Source organism: Lemur catta, chromosome 21 (assembly GCF_020740605.2).
Source record: "Lemur catta isolate mLemCat1 chromosome 21, mLemCat1.pri, whole genome shotgun sequence".
NCBI classification, from domain to species: domain Eukaryota; kingdom Metazoa; phylum Chordata; class Mammalia; order Primates; family Lemuridae; genus Lemur; species Lemur catta.
In genome coordinates this window covers 17186064-17212154 of record NC_059148.1, presented here as the reverse complement: position 1 = coordinate 17212154, position 26091 = coordinate 17186064, and the positions used below count along the sequence as shown (strand labels likewise).

Sequence of the window (26091 nt, the reverse complement as noted above, 5' to 3'; positions counted from 1 at the left end):
CTGATCCCAGATCCCGCCTCCTGTGTCTAAGATCAGAATGAGCACAGAGATTTCAGGATCATCCAGAGCCTTCTGTCGCTCTTTCAGAGCCTGCCTTGGAAGCAGACCGGTACCCAAGGCAGCTTTTGGCATTAAGACGCACAAAAACGTCCTGGTAGCTGCAATCTGTGAGCGGGTGGAGCTCCGAGCCCCAGTCACAGCACCCACCCCCCTCGAGCTTGTTCAGAGGAGCTCAGCCCAGGGGGAGAAGCAAAGCTGTCACCTATGGGATTGCAGGGAAAATGAGGGCGAAAGAGGCTTCTGCAGATGGTCTGGGAGCTTGTGTTCCTGAGAAAGAGTTTTCTAGATCCTTTGGCTCGAACCATCTGGATAATTGTCTCAAGCTTCTGCATGGCACCCACTGGGTGGACCCAGGTGGGAGGGCTGTCGTGGTCCAGGAAAGCTGGAGAATGCTGTTACTTCACCTCTAGGCCTTGGATTTCTTTCTTTTTTTTTTTTTTTTTTGAAACAGTCTTGCTCTGTTGCCTGGGCTAGAGCGCCGTGGCATCAGCCTAGCTCACAGCAACCTCAAACTCCTGGGCTTGAGCGATCCTCCTGCCTCAGGCTCCTCAGTAGCTGGGACTACAGGCGCTCACCACCACGCCTGGCTAATTTTTTGTATTTTTAGTAGAGACGGGGTCTCTCACTCTTGCTCAGGCTGGTCTGGAACTCCTGGCCTCCCAGAGGTGCTAGGATTACAGGCGTGAGCCACCGCGCCCGGCCTGAGCCTTGGATTTCTTACCTGTAAAATGGGAGGCTGCACAGGTGGATGGCAAAGTCCTTTTTTTCCCCGAGCTCTGAAAGTCTAGGGTATTTTACCATTGGAAGATGAACAGAAAATGACAAGACAACCCGAGAGGATAAAACAGGGATGCTTCAAAAGCCAAGTGTTTGGATCATGTCAAGTCATGGAGTGAAGAAGGTAACGAACCCCTACTCCATAGCAGGCCACGGGGCAGCATTTGCCAATACGCTCCCTCTTGGTTAAGGCAAGGTCAGTATTAATGTTTCCATCTTACAGATGAGGAAACTGAGGCCCAGGGAGGTTAAGCGTCTTGCCCAACTGCAGCAGAGAAAGCAGGGGGCAGGAACCAGGATCCAGAGCCGCTCCATCCCCACCACTCCCACCGCTGCTCCTGACCTGAGAGCCTGAGAACATTCTTTTAGTCACTGAGCTGTGAGCATAACTGTCATCAACTGCTGCTTCAACCATACCCTGGGAGTAAGAGAGAGAGAGGGTCGCTGAGTTTTCACCACGGCTCCCTGCCAGGAAACTCTGCTAAAAAACATCTTTTCCTCCCCAGTATGTTAGTAGGAGGCAAGCAGATTGTTACAGCCTTCTGTCTTCTGAGCCCAGACAAAACGGTGGCAGGCTGGCCCTGACGCAGGAAACAAAGGGATCTGGGAGGAACACAGCCACATGAGAAGGCTGGCTCTAGGAGGCTGACCTCTGCAGACACAGCACTGAGCTGCCCCTGGGGTCGTAGGTGGAACCTCTCCCCCTCTAAACATCAAAGCTCCTCCACCTGGCCCTTCATACCCTGGCCCAGACCCATCATTCCAGGTCATCACCGACTCCCTGGACATTGGAGGCCCAGCAGGTCCCTGACTCTATCCATGAGTTTCTAGAATGTCCTTTTTCATCCTTCCACCTCATTCATTCCCTGCTTCTTCAATCCTTTATACCCAGCTGAAATCTTACCTCCCCTAAATAGCCTTCCCAATTTCTACAACAAGAAGTACTCTTGCCTTCCACCTACTCCTACTGTGACTGGTACCACCATCTGCACAGAGCAACATCAGTAGGGTTGACGTTTACTGGCCAGCTACGGGGTGTCGAGCACCGTGTTATGTCATTTAATGTAATGTATAATCTCATTTAATCCTCATGGCAACTATTCCTTTTATATCCATTAAACAGATGGGGCAACAGAAGCTCAGAAAGGCGTCCTCTCACCTGAGGTCATGCAGCTAGTAGAAGTGTTAGGATTTGAACCCCAGGTCTTTCTGACTATAAAGTTAATGCTGTTTGTCACTTATACCACCTACTTCCCACTCCCCAGGAAGTTGCCATTTCCCTTGCAGAATGTGAACACCAGAGGATAGAGCCTGTGTTTCATTCATTATCTGAGCCCCTGGGATGCCTGGCTGAGGGTCCTGAATCCAGGCACCGCTCCATGAATGCTGAATTGAATGTGGTTACACCTTCTGCATGTTACAGAAATCCCACCATGAAAGCCATCTTTGTGAGTGTCCAAGGTCTTCCTTTTCCTCCACCCCAGGAGGGGGAACACCTTAAATCAACTGACAGCTTACTGATTAAATGACAGCTGAGTGAAAGATAAGAAAAGGGAGGGAGCAGAGGGGAGGAAGGCAGGACTGCAGGAGCCAGGAAGGAGCTGAAAAGAGGGGGAGGGCACCCAGGTTGAATCTGGCCCGTCTGTGATTACTCAGAGCACAAGATTGGAAGTTACCAGACCTGGCCTCAGATCTCAGCTCTTCCACTGTAGCTGGGGGAACCTGGGTAGGTTGCTGCACCTCTCTGAGCTTAAGTTTCCTCTTCCATAAAATGGGCATGTTGCTGTCCTTGCTAGACTCTCTGAGCTGTTGCCAGGAGGAGTAATGCTGTGCCTGAGGGAGGGAGTGAGTGCTGCCTACCTGGTACTTGTGACAATGTTGTCACCCCCTTTAAACGGGGACAGTTGGAGGATCAGCGTTCCCCATGAAGTCACTGGGCCCTGAAAGCTGTGGCAACCGGGAACTCACAGAATCGCAGAATCACAGACCCATAATGAGGATCTTGAAGACAATTCGCTTTGGCTTTCTCACTCCAAGAGGTGGCACAGCACGGTGGACTGATGGCCAACTCTGCCAGCAGACACGCCTGGGTCCAAATCTTGGTCCCCACTTGCTAATTGTGTGGTCTTGTGCATGTCACTTTGCCCCCTCAGACTGATTCCTCATCTTTAATATGGAATTAAAAGTAGTTCCGGCTGGGGGGGGTGGCTCACGCCTGTAATCCTAGCACTCTGGGAGGCCGAGGCGGGTGGATCGCTCGAGGTCAGGAGTTCGAGACCAGCCTGAGCAAGAGCGAGACCCCGTCTCTACTAAAAAATAGAAAGAAATTATCTGGCCAACTAAAATATATATAGAAAAAAATTAGCCAGACATGGTGGTGCATGCCTGTAGTCCCAGCTATTCGGGAGGCTGAGGCAGTAGGATCGCATAAGCCCAGGAGTTTGAGGTTGCTGTGAGCTAGGCTGATGCCACGGCACTCACTCTAGCCCGGGCAACAAAGCGAGACTCTGTCTCCAAAAAAAAAAGTAGTTCCATTCCCACAGCACTGTTGGGAGGATCAGAGACCCAGATAATGGCATCTGGTTATTCAGCTGGTCCTAAGGCAAATGAGGCTCAGAGAGGGAAAGTAATTCACCCATGGTCACACAGCAGGTTAGCAGCAAAACCAAGTCCATGCCCAGGCCTCCCAAAGCCCAGCCCTGGGCCTATCCTCAGACAGTTGGGGCTTTGCGTCAAAGAAGCCAAGACTGACCTTGGAAATGCAGCCAAGGAACTCGTGCTGGGATCACCAGTGGGATTGTGTGTCTCCCTGAGCTGAAACAACTGCTCGAGTTCCTGTAGCTGGAGTATGACAAAATGGCCAAGTCAGAGCCTAGGGTCATGTGTCCAACTTGGGGTCCACCATGTAACCCTGGGCATGTCTGGTCACCTCTCTGAACCTCAGTTTCTCTGCTTACCAAATGGGGGGAAGAATTCCTGGCAGTGCAAAGGAATCATATAAAGGCAGAGAGCTATTTTCATAACACAGCTACCCCTGAGTTCTCCCTGTGTATCTCATTATGCAGCCAGCCCTACGCTATTGCTAGCAATGGCTTCATTTGGTCTTCATAGCAACCCTGTGAGGTGGGGCCCTAACTTGCAGAGAAGTGGCTCAGAACAGGTGGAACAAGGATCTGTGCTCCCAACCTATTCCCTCTGCCTGGAACACCCCTCTTCGTTCTCTACCTAACTTGGGCTCCTTCTTCAGGTTTCAGCATCACCCTGGCTTCCTTTGGAAGGATCTTTCGGCCTTAGGCTGGGGTAGGCACCTGCCCTCACCTGCAGTGCTGGGTTGCTCACTCTCCTCCAACAGACAGGGAGCTCCACGATGCAAAGACCTCATCACACTCATGGCTGTATCTCCACAGCCTAGCACTGTGCTTGGTATACAGCAGGTGCTCCGTAAATACTTGCCAAGTGACTGAATGCATCACGCCAGCATCAGGATGCCTCTGGAGCCTGAGCGAGCTGGCGGGATCAGAGGAAGAGGAAAACTTCTGGCCTCCTGCCACGCCTTGCATTAGCAGCATCTTCTCCGAGGCCAGACAGCCGGCCTCCTGGGACGCCATTTGAGCCGGCTTAATTCCGGTCACTGCTTCACCTTGGAAAGGCAGCCGCAGCCCTCACCAAGTGGCCCAGTAATTGACATCACAGCAGCGCTAGGAGCTGCCCTATTAATATTTAATGTGGCCATCACTGCGGCAAAGGCCCAGTCTCCAAGAGCTGGAGGGGCCGTGCAGACTCCCCATGGGGTCGTGGGGCGGGCACGGATGGGAAAGGGCTTCACAGACCATAAGGCCCCAGCAGATGAGCACTATGCCAACCCATTTTAGTCCCTGGCTTAACTCAGGAAGAGCCGGGCAGCATGTGCTTGCAGTGAGACAAGAAGACTGCTGACTGAGCCCAAGCGCTGAATACATGGGGGATTAGGGGTTCCCGGGGACATTTCCTGGAGACAGGGGGAGGGCAGAGCACTGGCGCCGGCCAGATCTGGACTCCACTCCAGGCTGGCCCTGCCCAGCTGTGTGACCGGGGCAGCGGCTGATGGCTGAGCTTCAGCTCCCTCATCTGTGAAATGGGGCTAAGACCTGCCGGTGGTGCTGCTGTGAGGACTGAATGAGACACGTGGTGCGGAGACCCTAGCTTGGCACATAACAGGACGTCCACAAAGGCTGAGTCCCTTCTCCCAGACCAGGCCTGGGACCTGAAGCTGGAGAGAGGAGGAGAGGGGACCCTTCGTGCATTCATTGGCCAGAGTGACAGCAGAAGGGAAGAAGCAGCAAGGAGGCACAGAAAGGGTGACCTTGGAGCCAAACATCTCGGGTTTGGACTTTCCACCATGGTGGCCCACCCAAGGAAGGAAACCAGAGAGAGGACGGGCAGAGAGCCCCAGGACGGCAGAAGCAGAAGGGCCCTCAAAGACAATCTCTCTGACCAGCTGACCCCTCTGTTTGGCAGATGAGGATACCGAGAGTCCAGGAGGGAGCAGACCGTGCTAGAGGCTCACGCGGCAGAGCTGGGGTCTGATCTGGTCTGCAGCCCTCCGGGGCCTCATCACCTGGGGCTTATTCAAGGCCACCTCCCAGGTGGGGCAAGCAGATGGGTTGGCAGACATGATGTGATGTCCCCATTCCTGGTGCTGACCTCCACTTCTCTGGCCTCCACAACAGGAGGAACCTCATCCTCTGCCCCTTCCTGGTCTCCCTCTAGTCTATTTTCCTACACATCCTGGGAGCTCCCTAAAACATAAATATGAACTCGTAGTTTCCCTGCTTAAAACCCTTCCATGATCCCACACTTAAGTTCACCAGGAGGCCCAGTTAAAACTGAATTTCAAGCTGGGCGCAGTGGTGTGCACCTGTAGACCCAGCTACACGGGAAGGCTCACTTGGGCCCAGGAGCTCGAGAGCAGCCTGGACAACATAGTATAAAGTCAGCATAGACTCAGCATAAAATCCTGACTCTAAAAAGAAAAAAATGAAAAAGAAACCCTGAATTTCAGATAAACAATGAATAATGTTTTAGTATAAGAATGTCCCACTAGCACTCTGGGAGGCCGAGGTGGGAGGGTGTAGGCTCAGGAGTTCAAGACCAATTTGAGCAACAGTGAGACCCCAACTCTACTAATAATAGAAAAAATTAGCCAGGCGTGGTGGCGCATGCCTGTAGTCCCAGTTACTAGGGAGGCTGAGGCAGGAGGATTGCTTGAGCTCAGGAGTTTGAGGTTGCTGGCAACTAACTAGGCTGATGCCACAGCACTCTAGCCTGGGTGACAGAGTGAGACTCTGTCTTTAAAAAAAAAAAAAAAAAAAAGAATGTCCCAGATATTTCGTGCACATACTTATGCTTAAAAAAATTGTTTATCTAAAATTCAAATTTAACAGGACAACCTGTATTTTTATTTGTGAAATCTGGAAATCCTACATACATTGCCCTCAGGAAAAAGGATGAAGACTTTAGTTAGCCCACGAGGCCCATTTTATCCCAGAACTCATCCCTCCCCTCTCTTCCACATGGACTCTCTGCTTCAGACACAACTCTGCCTTTACTTGAGAGTCCCAAGCCCTCCCTCCTCTCTGACCTTTACAGTTGTTGTTCCTCCCACTGGGACCCTCTTTGTATCCTCTGCTCCTCCTAGTGCCCTACTGTGGTTGACCTGACTCATCCATCAGGCCTCTGAAGCAGTATCACTTCCTCCAGGAAGCCTTCCTGGCTTTCCAGGCCTGGCTGGTGCCTGCCCTGGGCCCCCACAGTGCCTCTCTCTGCCTGTTCCGTTCCCACGGCATAGCACAGGAGTTCAGCAAGCATTTGTTGCATTGAATTGCTGAATTCCACAGCCTCTTACACCTCTCCTATCAACAGTTCCCCCTCCTTCAGCCAAATCCTATGTGCCCTCCAAGGCCTTTTTGGAATCCCATCTCCTCCAGGCCTTCCCTGAGCAGCCAAATCCTTCCAGCTCTTCTCTTCTGAGATGCACCTGGCGTGTCTCAGTCACAGCCGGGGCAGTGAGCAATCTTGTCATGCCATAAGCTCAGCAAGATCAGCAACCCTGGGACTCTCCTCCTGTGACCTGTGGTGCTGAGCACGTGCCTTCCTGCCAGGCAGCGCTCCACAGATGCTTGTGAGCTTCAGGAAAGCCAAACCAAGCTCCTGTGTTTGACTCTCCTCCCACCCAGTGGCCAATAACCAAAATCCTAACGCTGCCCTGAGGCAAAGCATCTCACATCCTATATGCCTATAAAGGAAGGGAAGCATCCTTAGTTCCCACTTTACAGGAGAGGAAACCAAGGAAGTGGAGGAACCCATTGTTCAAGGCTCAGGTCTCTGGGCTCCATCCTACCTCAGGGCCTTTGCACTTGCTGTTCCTCTGCCTGGAACACTCTTCCCCAAGCTCTTCACGTGGGTGATGTGGCAGGTTAAAGATGGTCACAAATACTTTGCTGCTCCCCTGCATTAAGAGGTGATGTCTCTTTCCCTACCTCTCAAATCCAAGCCGGCCTTGTGACTTGCTTTGACAACAGAATGTAGCAGAAGTGACCCTTTATGAGTGTGAGAGCCCAGGCCTCAAGAGACCTTGCAAGCTTCTGCCTTCACCCTCTTGGAACACTGCTCCTAGACCACCACGTGAGGCAGCCGGTCTAGCCAACTGGAGGATGAGGGGCCCCAGCCAACAGCCAGCACGGACCGCCAGAGGTGTGAGTGAGGCTGTCTTGGACCACCTGTGCCTCCAGCTGAATGCGGCTGCACGTGTGACCAGGAGAAGTGGGCAAAGGACCCACCCAGGCCAACCACAGACTCATGAGAAATAATACAATAGTTGCTGTAAGCCACGAAATTTGGGGATTTGCTATATGGCCATACATAACTGATACAACTGCCTCCTCCTCATTCAGGTGTCCACTCCAATGTCACCTCCTCAGAGAGACCTTTCTTGACAATTCTGGCTAAAATAGCACCCCCCCCTCCCTGAGCCCACCCCTTACCTCTACCCGCCCAGCCATTGTTTATCCCATTATCCTGTTTCATCCTGTCCAAGGCATTTAGCACTATCTGAAATCATGATAGTGATTATTCCCTTGTGGACTTACTAGCCATCTCCTGCACTGGGCTGCAGGTTCCATGAGGGCGGGGGCCAGAATGGTGCCACCTGCCTAGAGCCTGTGTGGTGTCTGGCACAGGGAAGGAGCTGCAAATTGTTGCTGGAGAGATCGTGAGCTTGCTGGTGTGGCACTTAGGGGAGCAGAGTGGCAGGTGTGAGCTCCCATCTGGGCACATCTTCCAAAACCAGTGCCCTTGGGAGGGCAGGAGTGCTGGCTACGTGGCTGGGCTCTGTTTCAGGGACAAGACCTTCAGGGAGCCCAAGTTGAACAGGAAGGAAGAGAAACTGCCAACACGTTTGTTTTCAGCAGGGGCTCAGGTTCAGACCAAGGAAGTCACCAGGGCTTCTCTCCTCCTGCCAGCTGCAGATTATCTCCGGCCCAGCCACGCCCTCCTGCAAGATGAGCAAGTGGAGAAACGGGGCAATGGGAGACAATGTTGGGGACACTGAGTCACTGCCCAGGGGCCAACTATTCCCAAGTCCCTCAGAGTCCTCAGAGTCTGCTTTTTCCAGTGCCAAGAAATTGATCCAGCCACAGCCTCAAAGGAGCATAAGAAACACAAACCTGACAGCAAAAAGAATCGGCTCCAGGATGCGACTTCAAGCTATAGCGCTCTGCATTCTGCAGGAGCAGAGACAGCATCACTGCGGCTCCAGCCAAGCTGCTTTCAAGTCAGGCACGACGGTGTGACCTTGTGCATGCTACTTCCCCTTCCTGAGCACCGATTTCTGCATCTATAAACAGTGGACAATGAAGGCTGAACTCCTAAGATTGTGATGAGAATTCAATGAAAACAGGATGCTCAGCACAACCTCTAGCACACACAAACAGTAAAACTGATTGTGGTTAAGCTTATGAGCTTTTCTTTACCTGTCGGTATACTGGGGGCGGGGGGCAGGAGGTGATGGCTGGAAGCAGGGGGCAAGATTTGCAGTTAAGGTGACTTCTTGGGCCCCTCTCTCGGGACCCGAGAACCTCACCCAGGCCCCTCTCTGGGGACCCGTTGAAAAATAAATAAATAAATAAAATAAAAAGATTTGCAGTTAAACATGGACTCTTCCCAGGAACGAGAGCCACATTTAGGAGTTGCCTGGCATTGCCTGGCAGGGACTAAGGTTATAGTGTGAAACCCTTGGTCCACATTGGAGTGTCTGATTCTGATTGTCTTCTCTGACAGATGAGAAAGCCCCTCAGAACAGCCCTCCAACCCTCCTGGAGGCCTCCTGGTGTGACTAAGTCAATCGTTTGGAGGTAGAGCCCTGACAAGGATTCAGAAGGCCTGGGTTAGGGGCCCAGCTCTGGCATTAATATGCTGTGTGACAGGGAACAAATCACTTGCCCTCTCTGGGCTCTAGTGTCCTCATCTATAAAATGGGTCATTCACCTCTTACTAAACTCATAGTGTTGTTCCAGTGATGAAATGATGAGATAGTTTTCAAAGAGTACTTTGAAAAGCATTTGTTGTTTGACAAATAAAAAGGGAATAGCTATTAAAACTGAAAGGACCCCTGGATTCTCTAGAAAAGACTCTCTAAAGCCATTAAGTCAGGCAATATAATATGGTTTCAAATCCTGGCTTGCAATGTGCATGAACTTGGGCAAATGAGTTGACTTTTAGCACTGCCAGAGGTTTGGTTTTTCTTCTGTGGGAGATAGGGTCAGAGAAGGGCTGGGAAGATGCTGCAAGATACAGGATAGACAAGATGAGAAAGAAGCCCATCAGCTTCCAGAACCCCTGGAAAACCAGGGGAGAGGGTTCCCCACCTGACTGTGAGTTTAGGGGGGGCTACCTGTTCCTCTTTCCATCCCCTACAAGCAGCCCTCTGGATCTCAGCCCACCCCAGGTAGATGGTGACTCAAGTTGTTCTGCAGAGACTGGTCTCTCTGCCTCTGTTGCCATGGCACTGCGGCACTGCCTGGCCAATCAGGAAGGAGATGGGTATCTGAGCCTCTGTTGCTAAAGCTGGAGCAGGACACCTAGCCAATGGGAAGGGCAGCAGAGTGGAGCCACCATGGAAACCTCAGCAGCGAGGTTCAAACCATGTTTTTGTCTTCATGTCTCATTTGCAGGGGGTAGGCTGGGTTTTCTGCATTTTTTTTTTTTTTTTTTTTTTTAGCAAAGAGCATCTTACAGCCCTAGGAGGATGTTCAGAAGTCACAGCAGGCATATGTGACAAGAGGCAATCTTCAAAGAGTCAGAAGGACTCCAGCTTAGCAGGGTACAACTTTAGATGATCCCTTCATCATTCTTCCCCCAGATGCTCAGCATCACCTGTGTCTCTGAGCGTGGCCCATCCCCACAGCTCTACCTAGCCCTGTCCGTCCTAGAGAATGTCTGTAGGCTGCAGACAAACCCTCACCCCCAAAGTAAGTAAAAGAATGTGGGGCTCACCCTCTTTTGCCCCATAGCTTTCTGGGTTTGGATAAACTCCTTAACTTCTCCTCCTACGGGCAAGGTGGTGTAGGAGAACAGAGATAAGTAGGGGTCAGACACAGCTGCTGCCCTGCTCTGTACAATTAGAAGACTGTGCACATGGGCTCTGTGATTCCTTTTAGATTTCACATTCTAGACTTAATGCTTTCTCACCTCCAGGCTCTGGATAAAATGGATCTACAAGGAATGGCTTCCCAAGGAGGAGCCCTGTAAATAGTGCAAGTGGACACAAGTAAGATTCACACGGCTCTGTGCACTTAAGTTGCCAGACTAGGAGGATCATCATTTGTAGAGCTCAGGCCCAGAGGGGTGAAGGTGCCCCCTTGAAGTCACACAGCTGCCTGGATGCAGAGGCAAGATGCCCTAGCTCCCTGTAGCCTGTGAAATGCAGCCTCCTTAAACTAGCCTCCTCATCCCTGGACAGGCAATCAGGAAGCTGTGCGCCCCACACCTCCAACACCCTTTATTTTGCAAACACAGGCAGAAAAACAACCAAAAGGGAAAGCATGTCCCACCCCTTCCCCACTCCCTCCTGGCTTTCACTCTGTTGCCTGGCAACAGTTCTATCCAGAAACCTGGGTGTCATCCTTGACAACTCCCTCACCCTATCCTTCCCACAAAACCCATGGCCCAATCATGTCCGTTTTATCTCCTAAATGGCCCTCGAGTCCATCCATTCCTCCCCTCCCCCCAGCATTTCCCAAGTCTGAGGTTCCATCATGAATTTCCTGGACAACTACATTGGCTTCCCACAGGCCTGCAGCTTTCATACTTGCTCATCCCATCCCCCACCTCTCTCTTCTATAACCACAGCCAGAGCAATCTTTTAAAAATACAAATCTAATCCTATCACCTGCTGTTTGCTTAGAACCTCTAAGGATAAAAATCATCATCAGCCTACTCCCCCAACTTTATCTCGCCCTTGTGTGTGCTCTTCCCTCTCTACCTGGAACATTCTTCCCTCCCCAATTCTGATTACTCCTGCTCACCCTGTAGCTCTCAGTTCAATGGTCACTTCCCTGGGGAGCCTTTGCTGACCTCCACGACAAGGTCAAACCACCCTGTGATTGGCTCTCCTGGCACCACATGTTCTTTGCATCTATCCATAGCACTTAACACAGTCACAATTTTACCCTTATTGGTGGGTAATTATTTGATTTGTATCTGTAAGCCTTGACCCATTTGATGTAAGCTTCATGAAGGCAGTGACTTTGTCTTGTTCTCCACCTCAAACATGGACAAATGGATGGATGGACAGGAGTTGAATAGGTATATGGATGGATGCATGGATGGATGGATGAGTGGATAGTGTATGGATGCATGGATGGGTGGGTAAGTGGATGGGTAGATGGATAGATGGGTAAGTGGGTAGATGGATGGGTTGGTGGTTAGAAGGATGGATGGATGAATGGATGGATGAATGGATGAATAGATGGATTGGTGGGTGGATGGATGCGTAGGTGGATGGATGGGTGAGTGGGTAGATGGATGGATGAGTGGATGGATGGGTTGGTGGATGGAAGGAAGGAAGGATGGAAGGATAGATGGATGAATGGATGGATGGATGGGTATATACATGAGTATATAGATGGATACTCCCATTTTGCCCAGCTTACTTAGATCTCATCATATCTCCCTCTAGTCTGTGGCTAGCTAATCTTTCCCCTATTCATTCAACATATACCACGCATTTCCGATGTGCCAGGAATATGCCCACAATGCTATAGGAATCCAAGGAAAGAGGGATTTATATGCCCTTGAAACTTAGATAATAATGACAGCTACTTCCAATTAACCCTTACTACTATGTGCCAGCAACCACTGTAGGCTCTCCTCCTGGGAAGCCCCCACTCCTTTCTCTTTACTTTTCCAGTAGTAGAGACCAGAAGCCTATCGGTGTCTCAAAATTCAGTTTAGGCGTCAGCCCATGCCTGATCTCCCATCCTCAGAACTGCCCCAGCACGTACTTCTGGGGCACTCTTGCTGGTCCTTGCTCATAAACTGCTTCATATTATCCTTTCTCCGTCTCTTCCTCTCCACCAGAGGAGTGGAAATCCTACCTATTCCCCAGGAAGCTCCCCAGGGACAGATGTGAGGATTCACATCTCACAGAAGGCCTATCTGTGGGCTGGGCACTGTACACGCACTTCCCTCTTTTAATTGTCATAGGATTCCAAGGGAGGCACAATTACCCCCATTTTATTTATTTATTATTTTTATTTTTTGTAGAGATGGGGTGTCCCTATGTTGCCCAGGCTGGTCTCAAACTCCTGGCCTCAAATGATCCTCCCATCTCAGCCTCCCAAAGTGCTGGGAATTCAGGTGTGAGCCACTGCACCAGGCCTACCCCCACTGTAAAGAGTAGGAAAGTGATTTGCCCACAGGTAATGAATGGTGAAACTGGTGCTGAAACCCAGGTTGGTTTGAATCCAAGGCCAAGATCCTTAACCAGTATCCTCAGATCCAAATAGTCTCTCCAACAGCCCAAATATGGCTGCTACACCATCTGCTACACCTGTGCCTGAACACCACCGGGCAGGGCAGCCTATTCTGTTGTTGCGCGCCTGCCTGTCAAAGACTTTATTCTAAACCGGTTGAAATGTGCACCTCTGAAACTGCTACCCAGTGACCCTGATTCTGCCCCCTGGTTACAACCAGAACAAGCGCATCCCCTCTTCCACATGGCAACCTGTCAATAATTTACAGCCAGCTCTCGTGTCTCCCCTGCATCTCATCCTCTCCAGGGAGGGGCTGCAGAGCAGAGAGGATGCGAACCTGGAGCTAGAAAACCCAGGTTCTCATCTTGGCTCAGCCACCATCCACAGACCCATGTATTTCAAAAGAAAATTAAATAGGTGATTTTGACAAACAAGGACATAAAAAAAAATCACCAACTTTCTAGCACCCTTGTTTCATAAAAGAAAGGGCATCCTGACACAGAAAAAAGTAGGGCAGACAATCTCAGAATTAATTTAGCTTTCTGAAAACTCCCTACATTGTCCCTGTTTTTCTCATTTGGCCAGGTCCTGGTGCTGACTCCGTGGGGGACTGGCCCAGGTCTGGAGGCCTGTGAGAACCTCCGCTGCAACCCATTTGAGAAAACATCGCCAGCCGGAAAGCCAGAGCAGAGCACTCCACCATCAGGACACAGTAGTCACCCTGTCTCAAAAGGGAAGGAAAAGCCAAAAGCGCCTGGCACTGTGAGACAGCCACACTCAGGAAGCGACACAGACTTCTCCATCGCACTGTGGCTTCATGTCTACGTTCTGTGTCAGCTTAGAGGAACAAAGGCTTTCCCTACTCTGGCAACTCCTTAGGTACCCTGAGACCATGGGAGGCCACGTCTCTAGCAGGAGGAACTTACTAGAAGTCAGGAGGGCTGTTCTGGTTCCACGGCAGGAGGCCAGTGGGAAAGGCTGGCTGGTTGGTTAGGCAAAGGCCGCAGACTTTCTTTGGGGGCAGTTCTGGGCTTGACCTGAAGGGCTACCCTCCAGCCCAAAGGGTTTCTTACCACTCATTCATTCATTCGTTTAATATTTATGGGGTATCTTCTATGTGCAAAGTGCTGGCTAGCATGGGGAGTACAAGGTGAGCCAGGAATGATTTGGTCTCTGTTCTCATGGAGTTTAGAGTCTATTAGGAAAGGCGGACGTTAGTCCAAGTTGAAGGAGTAAGTATAAACTGACGACAGTGATCAGGGCTGCGACAGAGGCACGTGTTGCCCTGACAGCGAGACATGAGGGCAATTCCCCCAGTCAGTGGCCGTGGAAGGCTGCGACAGCAACAGCCAAGCTGGGACTGGAAGAAGCAAGAGCAGGCGCTAGGCAGGCGCAGGGGGGAGAGCACGTTCCAGGCAGAAATCGCATGAAGAACAGCCAGTGAGGCCTGTGTGACCGCCGTGGGGACGAGCAACAGGGGAGAACAGGCAAGGCAAGGCTGGAGAGGTAGGTGGGGGCTCACATACTACTTAAAGGGGTTTGGTCCTTTTCTTGAGTGAGACAGAAAGCCACCGGCAGGCACGGAATGTGAAAAGTGGCATAAGTATTATTACTTGAAGGCAGAGAGAAAACAACAATTGCCTCTTCCAGGCGTCAAACCGATGATGGTCGTGGTGGCAGTAATGATAAGGATAAAAAAATACTAATAGAACTAATGTTACTGAACACTATGTCCTATGTATTATGAGGTGGACACTGTTATTATCCCCATTGTACAGCTGCCAAAACTGAGGCACAGAAAGATTAAGTAACTTGCCCAAGGTCACACAGCTGGTAGGTGGCAGAGCTGGAAAATGAGTGAGTGACCTCTGAACACTTAAAGAAATTACTCTTTTAAAGAAGTCATAGGGCTAAGCACAGTGGCTCAAGCCTGTAATCCTAGGACTCTGGGGGGCCGAGGCAGGCAGATCTTTTGAGCTCAGGAGTTTGAGACCAGCCTGAGCAAGAGGGAGACCCTGTCTCTGTTAAAAATAGAAAGAAATTAGCTGGACAACTAAAAATATATACAAAAAAAATTAGCCAGGCATGGTGGTGCATGCCTGTAGTCCCAGCTACTCAGGAGGCTGAGGCAGGAGGATTGCTCGAGCCCAGGAATTTGAGGTTGCTGTGAGCTAGGCTGATGCCACGGCACTCTAGGAGGGGCAACAGAGCAAGACTCTGTCTCAAAAAAAAAAAAAAAAAAAAAAAAAGAAGTCATAGGCCAGGGAAATGCTATCCTACAAAAGAGACTCTGGGGACAATGACCTGGAACAAACTTGATTTGTAACTTAGCACTTTAAGCCACACAGTTCACTCTGCGCACTCTTATTGAGCCTACCATGTGCTAACCACACTGTGTAGGTATCAAGGATATGGCGGGGACCAAAAACAGTCCCAGAACTTACATTCTAGGGAGGAGAAGAGATTGGCACACGTAGGCCAATAATGTAGATAATTTCAGATGATGATGGGCTAGGAAGAAGAAACAACAGGGCTGTAGGGTGGTGCTTCTCTAGACAGAATGGTCGGAGAAGGCCTTTCTGAGAAGGCAACAAGTGACACCAACAACGAGGAACCAACTGAACCACAATTTCGGGAAGAGGGTCCCAAGAAGAGATGTGCAAAGGCCCTGAGGCAGGGGCAACCTTGGGGTGTTCACGGAACAGAAAGAGAAGCTGCATCATTCTGAGGGAGTAGGAAGAGATGAGAATGGAGACTTTGACTTTCAGAGAAGCCCAGGTGGGCTTCATACGGTCTTGCAGGCCCTGGCAAGGAGCTGGGATTTTTATCTTGAATTGATGGGATGTCACTGAAGGGTTTTTGAGCAGGAGAAGGATACAACCTGTCCTATGTTTAGAAGAGAGCGGGCTGGTTGCTGTGAGAACACATTCCTGAAGGCAGAGGAGGATGCAGGAGGACCAGTCAGGTTGTGTCGCATCAGGCGAAGGGGGTGGGGGGAGGATCAGACTACAGTATATTTTTGCCAATGGATTAGATGTGGGGTTGAGGGAAAGGGAAATATAGCATAATTGCAAGGCTGGGTAGACGATGGTACAGTTACTAAATCAGGGAAGACTGTGGGTGAAACAGGTTTGGGTGGGAGCTGGGGGTGGGGTGCAGAGCTAAATGAAGAGCTGGTTTCAGACATACCACGTCTGTTATTACTCTTAGGTCTCTAATGAGAGGCCAGGAAGGCAAGTGGACTGACAGGCTGGAGTTCAGGGGTGGGCTCAAGGCCAGAGATCTTAAGTTGAGACTCATGGCCATGTAGGTGGCAGTTAGAATCAGTACCGGGTCACCCAGGGAATGCAATGCAGAAAAGAGGCCCAGGGGCCACAACCTGGGGTCAGTCCCCCAACATGCAGAGACTGCACAGAGGTACAGAGGCCAGCAAGGGAGGCTGAAACAGGAAGCCAATGAAGGGGTCCTCGAGGAGAGCCCCAGCCAGACCTAGCTCCACTGACCCACCTTGTTACCCCTCTGCAGACAAGGGGATGGCCACACTCATTGCTGAGGTGGCTCCAGCCTGATCATTCTGTGACACTCCTGAGAAGGAGCAGCAGCAATTCCGGCAGCCACTTGCCAGAAGAAGAAATCAAAGCTCAGGCTCTTGCTTGATACTTAACTGCTGAAAAAATTAAAAAATAGATAAAATTAAAAAAAGAAAAAAGCTCAGGCTCGCCCAACTCGCTCCTGCAATGGTCTCACACCGGGTGAAATCCAAAATACAACAAAACATAGGCCAAAGGCCCATCACCAGGGATGGAGGGCTGGGCAAGGTCATGGTGACCTGGACTCTGTCACTTGCCAGGTGGGTGACCCCAATCCTCAGTTACTTATCTGTAAAAGGCAGCCAAAAATAGCCAGCGTGAGGGGTTGTTGCTAGAACTAAGCCAGGTAGCAAGCGAAGCATCCTCATGGCTCCAGGCGTGCTTGTGATCAATGACGGCTCCTTTCTGCTTTAGGAAGATTTTTTCCCCTGAATCAGAACAGAGAGAGTCCAAGGTGGCTCTGCCCTTTCTGAATAATGCAGTCCTGCTGCTGGCCAACCCCGGGGTTGCCAGCTCTGCGCCACCCCTGCCCCTCATGTGCACAGCACATAGATACCCAGCTGATCACAGGAATTGGGGGTCTGCAAAGACTGACTAGGTCACCCAGCTGGAGTCTGGGGTGCTGTGGAAGGTGGAGTGGGGAGTGGGGACATCAGCTTCTAAGGCTGACCACAGCTGTCCACTCACTTGAGCCTTTCCCCAGGCTGTGTTACCTTGGCTGGCAGAGGGCCCGATATGACCGCAGAGCAACACTTCAGCAGCGAGCCAAGTGAACTCAGGCCGATGTGCTCAACCCCGAAGATGGCTCCTGGCTCTGTGTCTCCTAGAAGCAGCCCTGGGAAGAAGGCAGCCACTGCCACGGCAGCCACTGGAAGGGGAGCTGGGCAGGCAGCCTGGGTCCCTGGCCTGCCTTTGTCACAGTCACACTAATGGCTCCACTTACTGGAGCAGCCCCAATGTGGCAGGTGCTATGCTAGGTACTTTACCTAAGTAGGGGCTCTTCAACAACCCTGCAAGGAGGGCGAACATGCTCCCTTGAAAAGATGAGGAAACTGAGGCCAAAAGAAGAGGAAGGCCTGCCCAAGGTCACCTAGCCTTCCACACATTCTTTCTCTTGACAGACATATAAACAGGCAGGAGGCCCTTCTGTAGCCCACAGGGTCCTGCGTGATCTGGTCTCTGCTTCCTGCTCCAGCGGCACTTGTCCCCTCCTCCCCCGTGGGCCACCCATCAGGTCTTCACAGAAATGTCCGGAAGCCTTCCCTGAGCCCCAGAACAGGTCAAGGTCCTCCTCAGACCTCTCCCAGCAGCCTCTCCTTTGCCTTTGGAGCACTTTTCACAACTAATTGTTTCACGACAGCACTCGTTATTTGTGTAATTTTTTGACATCCTTCTCCCCCCTGTATGCACAAAATGCCTGCACACAGACGGTCGTTAACAACACATATTTGTTATGAGAGCACGATGACCGAACACGTGAACGACGAATGAGCGAATAAACCACGAATGGACCTCCCTCTGGCAGGAATGGGCCAGCTCTGATTCTGCTGGGAGACAGGACTTGCACAAAGTGCCATCTCCCTTAGACCCTAAATCACAAACCCTGGTAGAAACAGCATCTTCCATTCACTAGGATGCTGCCCAAGGAGATGTGCGCAAAGCGATGCCAAGATGTGTGCCGTGGGAGGCAGACACCCAGCTCCCTGCACGGGTTGGGCCCCAGAGCAGGTCGGCTTCTTTTATCATCCCCTAGTCTGGCTGCCAGAGGTGGCAGCCACTCTGCTATTTCCTGAAGAGGGACGGTGGCTGGGGGTGGTCAGACTTGCCTCTTGTCTTGCAGGGGGAACTGGCCCGTTTCACTTCTGCTTTGAGGTGAGACACATCCTGTGTGTCAGACCACCAGGGAGTGCTCCCGGCCCCCCAGTGCCAACCGCCACCAGCGGCCGGTGAGCGGCCAGTGTGGTGGATGAGCAGGAACAGGAGAGTCTGGAGAGTTGGGACCGGGGACATGGCTCTCAGCACTGTGCAGGGAGCCCAGGTCTCAAGCCCTGCCCGCCCTCTCTCCCTCCTGCTATGGCCGTCCCACCAGAGGCCACCCCGACGGGGCTTCTCTCCCACGCCCCAACTCATTCTCTCTAAGGGGAAGAGCCCCCGGGGTGGAGAATGCAGCTGGGTTCAATCCCTTTTCTGCCATGTGTGCTCAAAAACCCTGGATAAGTCCCTTCACTTCCTTGAGACTCAGTTTCTCCTCTGAGAAGTGGGGGGGAAGGGGTTCCATCACCCACCGCCTCCCTCAGGGCTGTCCTCAGGTTCTAGCAGGACCATGGGTGCACGCTTGCTTGGGGCTTGACACACAAGTCAGCTCTGGCTGGCAGTTCTGTTCTCTCTCCCTCCTTTCTCGAGCGTCAGACCAGCTGGTGGTGTACCAGGCTCTTTGTGCACCTGCTGGGCACGTTCAAAACAGAACGTTTGGTCTCCATTAGGGGAGACTTTAGAGCAATGCCTTAAAATTGGGGAGCGCTCTGCACCACCCAGACACCTTTGCAAAGCTGACTGCATCAGATCGTCACCGTGACCCCTTGAAGGAGGCTGGAGAAACACCACCATCACCACACCCCCAGCTTGAGGTTGAGTGAGGTGAATGACTTGCTCAGGATCACACAGGTAGTTGGCACTAATGTCAGGCGAGAATAACAGCGAGGCTACCTCAGACTGTGTAGTGGCTCAGTTCTCAAAATGTTTTTACAACCCTTATCTCCCAGGTTCTCATGGCAACGCCACCCCCTCCCCGAGTTACTAGTTACGAGTTACGTAAAGATGACTTGATAACTCCCATTTTGTGGATGCACTGGTGAGGGTCAGAGTGGTTTTGGGGAGTTTGCGCAGGGTCACGTGGTGAAGAAACAGCAGGCTGAGCCCAGGAGCAGGATTCCTGGATCCCTGAGGAGAAAGGGGGTCACAAAAGAGGATTATTCCCCTGCCTGTCCTGTCTAAGGCACCAGCCGCTGCCTTGCAGCTTGGGTGCGTTTACAGCCCATTGTTCTATCCAGATCAGGGTCAGGAAGGCCAAAGTCTGACAGGTGAGCAAGGCCCCACGTGGCGTGACCCCAGGGGACAGGCTGCTCAAGGCTTCCAGACAATGGGCCATTTGTCAGCTCCAGTTTGCACCCTAGAACTTGACATTCACCTCCGCTCTGGAAATCAGTTGTTGAAAGGGCTGGGTGGGGCAGGTTTGGAGAACTCTCCAGTTCTCTCAGCTTTTTAGCTTTGAGTCACCTTCTCCTGACTGATCTGGTGCCAAAGCCCTCCAGCCCTCCAGTGTCCCCTTCCCCACCCCATCCTCTTCACCTGCTAGAACTCTTATGCAGCCATAAAAACCCAGCCCAAATGCTCCTTTGTCCAGTCTTCCCCAGCTCCCCTATGCAGAGCCAAGTCCCCTCCTCTGTCTGTAGTGCTTTATACATGGTTGGTCCTAGATAGAGTGCCACAGTTGCCACTCTGCGTGTCTGTTTCCCTCCACCACGAGGGCAGGGCCCCCATTGGTTCAGCTTTTCTTTTTTTGTTTGTTTGTTTTGAAACAGAGTCTCATTCTGTGGCCTCAGCCTAGCTCACAGCAACCTCAAACTCCTGGGCTCAAGCGATCCTCCTGCCTCAGCCTCCCGAATAGCTGGGACGACAGGCATGCGCCACCATGCCCGGCTAATTTTTTATATATATATTTTTAGTTGTCCAGCTAATTTCTTTCTATTTTTAGTAGAGACGGGGTCTCCCTCTTGCTCAGGCTGGTTTCGAACTCCTGACCTAAGCGATCCTCCTCCTCCAGAGTGCTAGGATTACAGGCATGAGCCACCACACCCAGCCCAGCTTTTCATAAATATTGACCAAATGAATGACTTCAACCAATTGTAACGAACACCTAATGTGTGATGGGCACTTGTGGAGGATAGGAGGATGAGCAAGATGTGCTCTCTGCCCCCAAGGCGTTTACATATGACTGGAGAGGCAAGCTGCACAAACAAGGAAAGTGGAGGAGAAACCTAAGAGCCATGCAGCGGGATGTGAACACTCGGTATGACCAGGATTCTAATCCTGGTGCTGTCCAAAACTTGCTGTGTGGCTCTAAGCAGGTCTCTTAGCCACTCTGGCCTTGGAACCTAGCAAGAGTAATTACTACAGGAGATTGGGACTGGGCTGCCATTAAGAAAGGGTTCAGGCTGGGCACAGTGGCTCACGCCTGTAATCCTAGCACTTTGGGAGGCTGAGGCAGGAGGATCCCTTGAGGCCAGGAGTTCAAGACCAGCCTGAGCTAGAGCAAGACACCGTCTTTACTAAAAATAGAAAAATTAACCGGGTATTGTGGCGTGTGCCAGTAGTCCCTGCTACTTGGGAGGCTGAAGCAGGAGGATCACTTGAGCTCAGGAGTTTGAGGTTGCAGTGAGCTATGATGACGCTACTGCACTGCCGCCTAGGTGACAGAGCAAGACCCTCTCTCAAAAGAAAAAAAAAAAAAAAAAGATTCAGATCTCCACAGCCAGGAGAAAGTGGCAGGCACCTTTTCCACCGAAGTCACAGGGGGAGGGACCCCAGACCCCCCCCCACGCATCGAAACCTCTTACCCAATCAGAGTCTAGTTCATGGTGTCTCAGCCCAACACTATTGACATTTGAGGCTGAATAATTCTTTGTTGTAGGAGCTGTCCTGTGCATTGTAGGGTGTTTGGAAGTATCCACTAGATGCCAGTAGCACCCCCTGCAGTTGTGACAACCAAGTGTCTCCAGACATTGCCAAATGTCCCCTGCAGGCAAAACTGCCCCCAGCTGAGAACTCCTGGCCAGTTCCTGATTCTCCTCCAGTGCTGTCCAGGGGCCTGGAAAGGGGTCAGGGTGTTCTGAGACAGTGTTGGGACAAAAGCCCTACGGGCTTGCCTTTGGCATAGTCCCTGCCCACCCCCGCAAGCTTGTCTGTCTACTCAGGTTCTGAGGACACACAGCTTGAGGAGAGGCCGGACATACCACCTTGAAAAGGGGCCCTTTCCCCAAGGCAGCACCTGGTCACGCCTACAAGATGCTCTCAGACTGCAGAGAGAGAAGGACCCAGAACATAAACTACTAGGGTTGGATGAACATCAAAGGCATTGGGAAAATGTTTTTCTCCCGGGATGTCATGGGCTTAAAAAGAAAATTTTCTATCTCTTAGGAGATGTTTGAGGAGTATTAAAGGGGGAAACTGAGCCTGGACAAGCAATCTGGTACAATGCAAAGAGCATGGAGAGGAGGAAGGAGACTCAGTTCCATCTGCAACTGCCATGAGCTGCCAGAGGGACTACGTGGAGCTGGAATTCCCCCTCAGCACTCAGCCTTCCCGTTGTTTTGAGAAGGGGAAAGGTCTATAAACTGGTCCTCAAGGTTTCTCCCAGACTCATTGCCAGACGAGTTCAGATGAAAATTCTGGAGCTCAGAGAGAAAGGGGTTTGCTGGAGATTGCACAGTGGTTCCCCATCTCCCCTTGCCCCCATGGGGAAAGAGATTTTCTTCTTGGAAGGACTATGTGCTGATTCACTGAGGAAACAGATGAATCCTGCTGCATCCAGAGAAGCAGAAGGAGGTCAAAACTGAAGGCTGGTAGGACTGAGTTCTTGGCACCAGCTTTGCTACAAGCAAATGCTACAATCCGGGCATTTCAGGCCAGGTTTAGGGCGAGTGTGTGGCACAGCTTGAAGGCCAGGAGCTGCCTGGAACACTTGCAGGCTGAAGCCACAGCTGCAGGCCAGAAGGGAAAGACCAGACGGTGCCTTCCAATGGGAGCCAGGAGGGGAGGAAAGGCCACTGGCCCCGGCTCAAAGTCACCGCCCACTCCCTACAAGAAAACCTGGAAAAACCTCCTTCATATACCCCTCAGGGCTGCACTGCACTTGTAATACAGTCAGTCGAGAGGAGGCCCAGGCCCCAGGATGGACAAGCAGGTGGCACTCATCGACCCAGCACTCCCAGGAGGTGAAGGGGACAGCACAGTGGGCAGGGACTGGGCTCTGAGGTTGCAGACATGATCCTCAGCCCAGCTGCTCGTCAGCTGTGTGGCCTTGGGCTCTACCTCCTGAGGCCTCCCCCTCTCATACAGTATGTTAAGATTATGAGATGAAAAGGCACATGACACAGTGCTCATAACACAGGAAACACTCAGGGACTGGAGGGATCATTATTCCATGTACCTGAGGTGTTCTGGGTAACTGAAGAGGCCTGTAAACTGGCTTCTATTCAGCTTTCTCCCCCACGATATCCTATCCTCTTCAGTAAGGCCTTGCATATTTGCTGAGTGTCTCAGACGTATGTCATGTACACCTTTCTTTTAATAGCCAAAGATTCCATTTTCATTATTTTGATGGGTCTTTTCCTACAAACTAGATACAGCTTCCGTGCCTAGTCATCATAGTGCTTGGCAGTCCCCAGCCCGGCTACGCAGCCTTTGGCGGTCCTGCGCCTTCAGAGGCCCTTTGTTCTGTCGGCTCCAGTTGCCGTCACAGTCAGTTGCTGTTTCACCCTGCTGTCGGGCTCTCTGCCTCTACTATCTCATTCCAGCGTGCAGCTTCTAATCTGCTGCGGTCTGAGAATTGTATTTCCAAGGCTGGTTAGAACTGCGTGTAAATGGGAAGAAGCTTAGAGAAGGAATCTGGGTTTCTCCAATGCAGCACTGACGGCAGAATCACTAGGAGTGTCTGTTTGCAGTACAGAGTCCCAGACCTCCGGATTCAGGATTCTGCAGCTCTGCGAGGGAGGCCCTGGAATCTGTGTTCTAAGGGAGCTCTTCATGTATGGGAGCATTTGAGAACCACTGGTGGGGACACTGAGACAGCTACTCCTGCTTTGAAGCCTTTTGGCTTATTCTTAGTTCCTTTGGTAAGGAATGTGTTACTCAACCTTGTTTCTTTTTCTTTTTTTTTTTGGAGTCAGAGTCTCGCTCTGTAGTCCAGGCTAGAGTGCAGTGGCATCATCATAGCTCACTGCTGCCTCAAACTCCTGGCTCAAGTGATCCTCCTGCCTCAGCCTCCCAAGTAGCTGGGAATATAGGCACGTACCACCATGCCTGGCTAATTTTTCTATTTTTGTAGAGATGGGGCCTTGCTCTTGCTCAGGCTGGTCTTGAACTCCTGGCCTTAGCCAGTCCTCCTGCCTCAGCCTCCCAGAACACTAGGATTACAGCCCTGAGCCACTGCGCGCAGGCTTCTACCTTGTTTCTTTTCCTGTTACATTTTTCTGTATCTCACTCCCTGTGTGGCTCCCTCCCAGCCCCACTCCATTTCTATATCCAGGAGGCTGACTTGCGCTGCCCCAGATATAGTGGGGCCTGTGGGCACCCGCTGGGCACAACCACGAAGCTGAGAAACTTCCCAGGAGCTGCCCAGCCTTGGGCGACAGCCCTGTTCACAATGGGCAGGCACCAGGGCAGTGTGGTGAGGAGACCTTTTTTCTACTCTTTTCAATGTGGCGCCTCGGGCCAACAGAAAAAACTTTTCCCAGCAGAGGATCTTGGGACCTAGACAAGGCAGAACGATCCTGGCAGCTACAGAGCCAGTTAGAGGAGTGTTCTCTATAGCTCTTCGGCGCACTCTGACCCCTACACATCCTACGAGGACCAAGGCTACTTTCTCTTTAAACAGTACCCTGTCCACTCTGGCCCTGTGATTACTCCGTTCTCTAAACTCTTGGGGCTCACAGAGTCTACATTAATCATCGTCATTGTGACATTAACATCTATGAAGGAGTTACAACCTTCTAGGCACTAAGCTTTACACACACTCTCCTGCGTGATCCTCAGGACCCCATGAGGTGGAATTATCCACTCATTTTACAGATAAGAAAACTGGGGCTCTGAGAGGTACAGTACCTTACTCAGGGTCACACAGCTGGCCGGTGGCCCTGCTGGAAACTGAATCCAGGCACCTGTCCCCCAAGCCTGCTCTCTTAACCACTATGCTACTGACCATAACCAAATGCCTGGAAAGGCACTGCACGGGAAGCCAGAGGACCTGGGTCCCTGCCTTGTTCTCTCCCAGAGCCTGGGGCAGGCCACTCTGGGGCTGTTTCCTCATCTGGGGGAAAATCAAAGGGTGGGACCGGATCCCCAGGAGCCCCTCCATGTTAAGGTTCTTGTCCTTTGGGACCACTCTCATCTCCACAGACACTGGGGTGACCCCAGGCATATCATGCACATGTCTGGGCCTTAACAGCTTCGTTTTTCCATAGGAATACGTCCTTCCCATGACTCACTTTGGGGAAGCAGATCAGGTAATCCTGTCAAGGTCCTTCTTCCAGTTCATGTGTCCCTCCTGTGCGCTGGGCCCTGTGAGGGACCCGGCCACACACACCTGCTCTGTTGATCTCACTGACTCATTCATTCAGCTCTCACTGACCGAAGTGTGTGCCAGAGGTTACAGTGCACAGGGCTACACAGAGACCGGAGGCCTGGTTTCCCTTAGGGGAATCCTAGGCCTAGTGAGCTGAAACAGGCCAGCAGATAATTCGTGTCACAGTGCAGAAGAGCAACATTTAGAAGGTGGCAGGGGAGGGCTGGGGATAAAGGTGAGGCCACCTCATCTCTGTTTACAGCTGGGCTGGAATTTAAACCCAGGTCCTCTTGGCCCCAAGCTTACCGCATTTGCACCCACTCTGCCTCTATACCAAGGCACGGGTATTCACATCTACACACCTGGTGGTGGTTTTCTGGTCTGCACGCATGTGTCCTCCGTGTCTAGCCAAACCACACATTCCCTGTGGGCTGAGCTCTGTGTCTGGGAAGCAGGGATGGAGGAAGATGGGCAGGACTGAGACAGGTGGGAAGACCAGATGATGGTGCAGGAGGGAGGCACTGAGTTCAGCCTGGACAAGTGGGTGGAAGAAGGTGCCCACCAGGGAGAGAAGGACTGCAGGGGAGCAGGCAGCAGGGGGATGGGGGCTCAAGGGCAGGCAAGCTTCAGGTCCAGCTCTGCCAGGGGAGTGACCCAGCATCCTCACTCTTCAGCTGCCCTTTCTGCTGAATCATTCTCTGGGCCTTCTCCTGGGCAACTGCTGAGGATCGCAGGCTGCCATGTCCAGCATCACTCAGGAATCTGGCTGGGGAGCAGAGTGAAGACTCCTGTCCAGGAAGTGAGAGTGGACATTTGTTTACTGCCTTCTTGTTAGGAAGTCCTTTCATATACATCTGTCCTTTGACCCTCCAGCCGCCATGGGAGATAGCATCCCATTTTATAGATGAGGACACTGACACTGAGAGAGAAGCAATGGTTTGTCTGAGAGAAGGTCAGGTGAAAAAGGAAAGGAAAATGTTTTTTTATCAAAGACCTGCTCTGTGCCAGGAATCAACCAGCGCCATTTTCACATATGTACATAAACAAATCTATTCTCTCAAAATCTCTACATGCAGCATCAATAGCAGCATTTTAAGAGTTTTAAATAAGTTCAAATCACCAAAGAATTCTGCTAAGTAACTAAGAAGCCCTGCTGGAGAGGTGGAAATTCAGATGTAACACCCAGTGCCCAGCTCTGGAGTCCAGAGTTCATTCATTCTATAAATTTAGCTAACAACCATTTCTCCAACATCTACTATTATGCTGCACACTTAGGAACAAAAAGATGAACAAAATGGAGATGCTTCTGCCT

The 26091-nt window shown here is 51.5% G+C and overlaps 1 long non-coding RNA gene and 1 pseudogene across 3 annotated transcripts; one reads left to right on the top strand and one right to left on the bottom strand.

The window, feature by feature from the left end:
- Positions 1–390: 390 nt before the first annotated feature.
- LOC123625975 lies at positions 391–4449 on the top strand (annotated as a pseudogene).
- Positions 4450–6258: 1809 nt separating this feature from the next.
- Positions 6259–25533, bottom strand: LOC123625876. 3 transcript variants are annotated; one of them, XR_006730678.1, is made up of 6 exons: positions 25142–25533; positions 17152–19378; positions 16356–16866; positions 8541–8710; positions 7965–8368; positions 6259–7324 (listed from the first exon to the last, which is right to left on the bottom strand). It is a non-coding gene; the product is annotated as an uncharacterized LOC123625876 (long non-coding RNA). The 3 variants fall into 3 exon arrangements; XR_006730680.1 differs by having other exon boundaries at positions 16356–16843; XR_006730679.1 differs by lacking the exon at positions 25142–25533 and adding an exon at positions 21055–21071.
- Between the last annotated feature and the right edge of the window lie 558 nt (positions 25534–26091).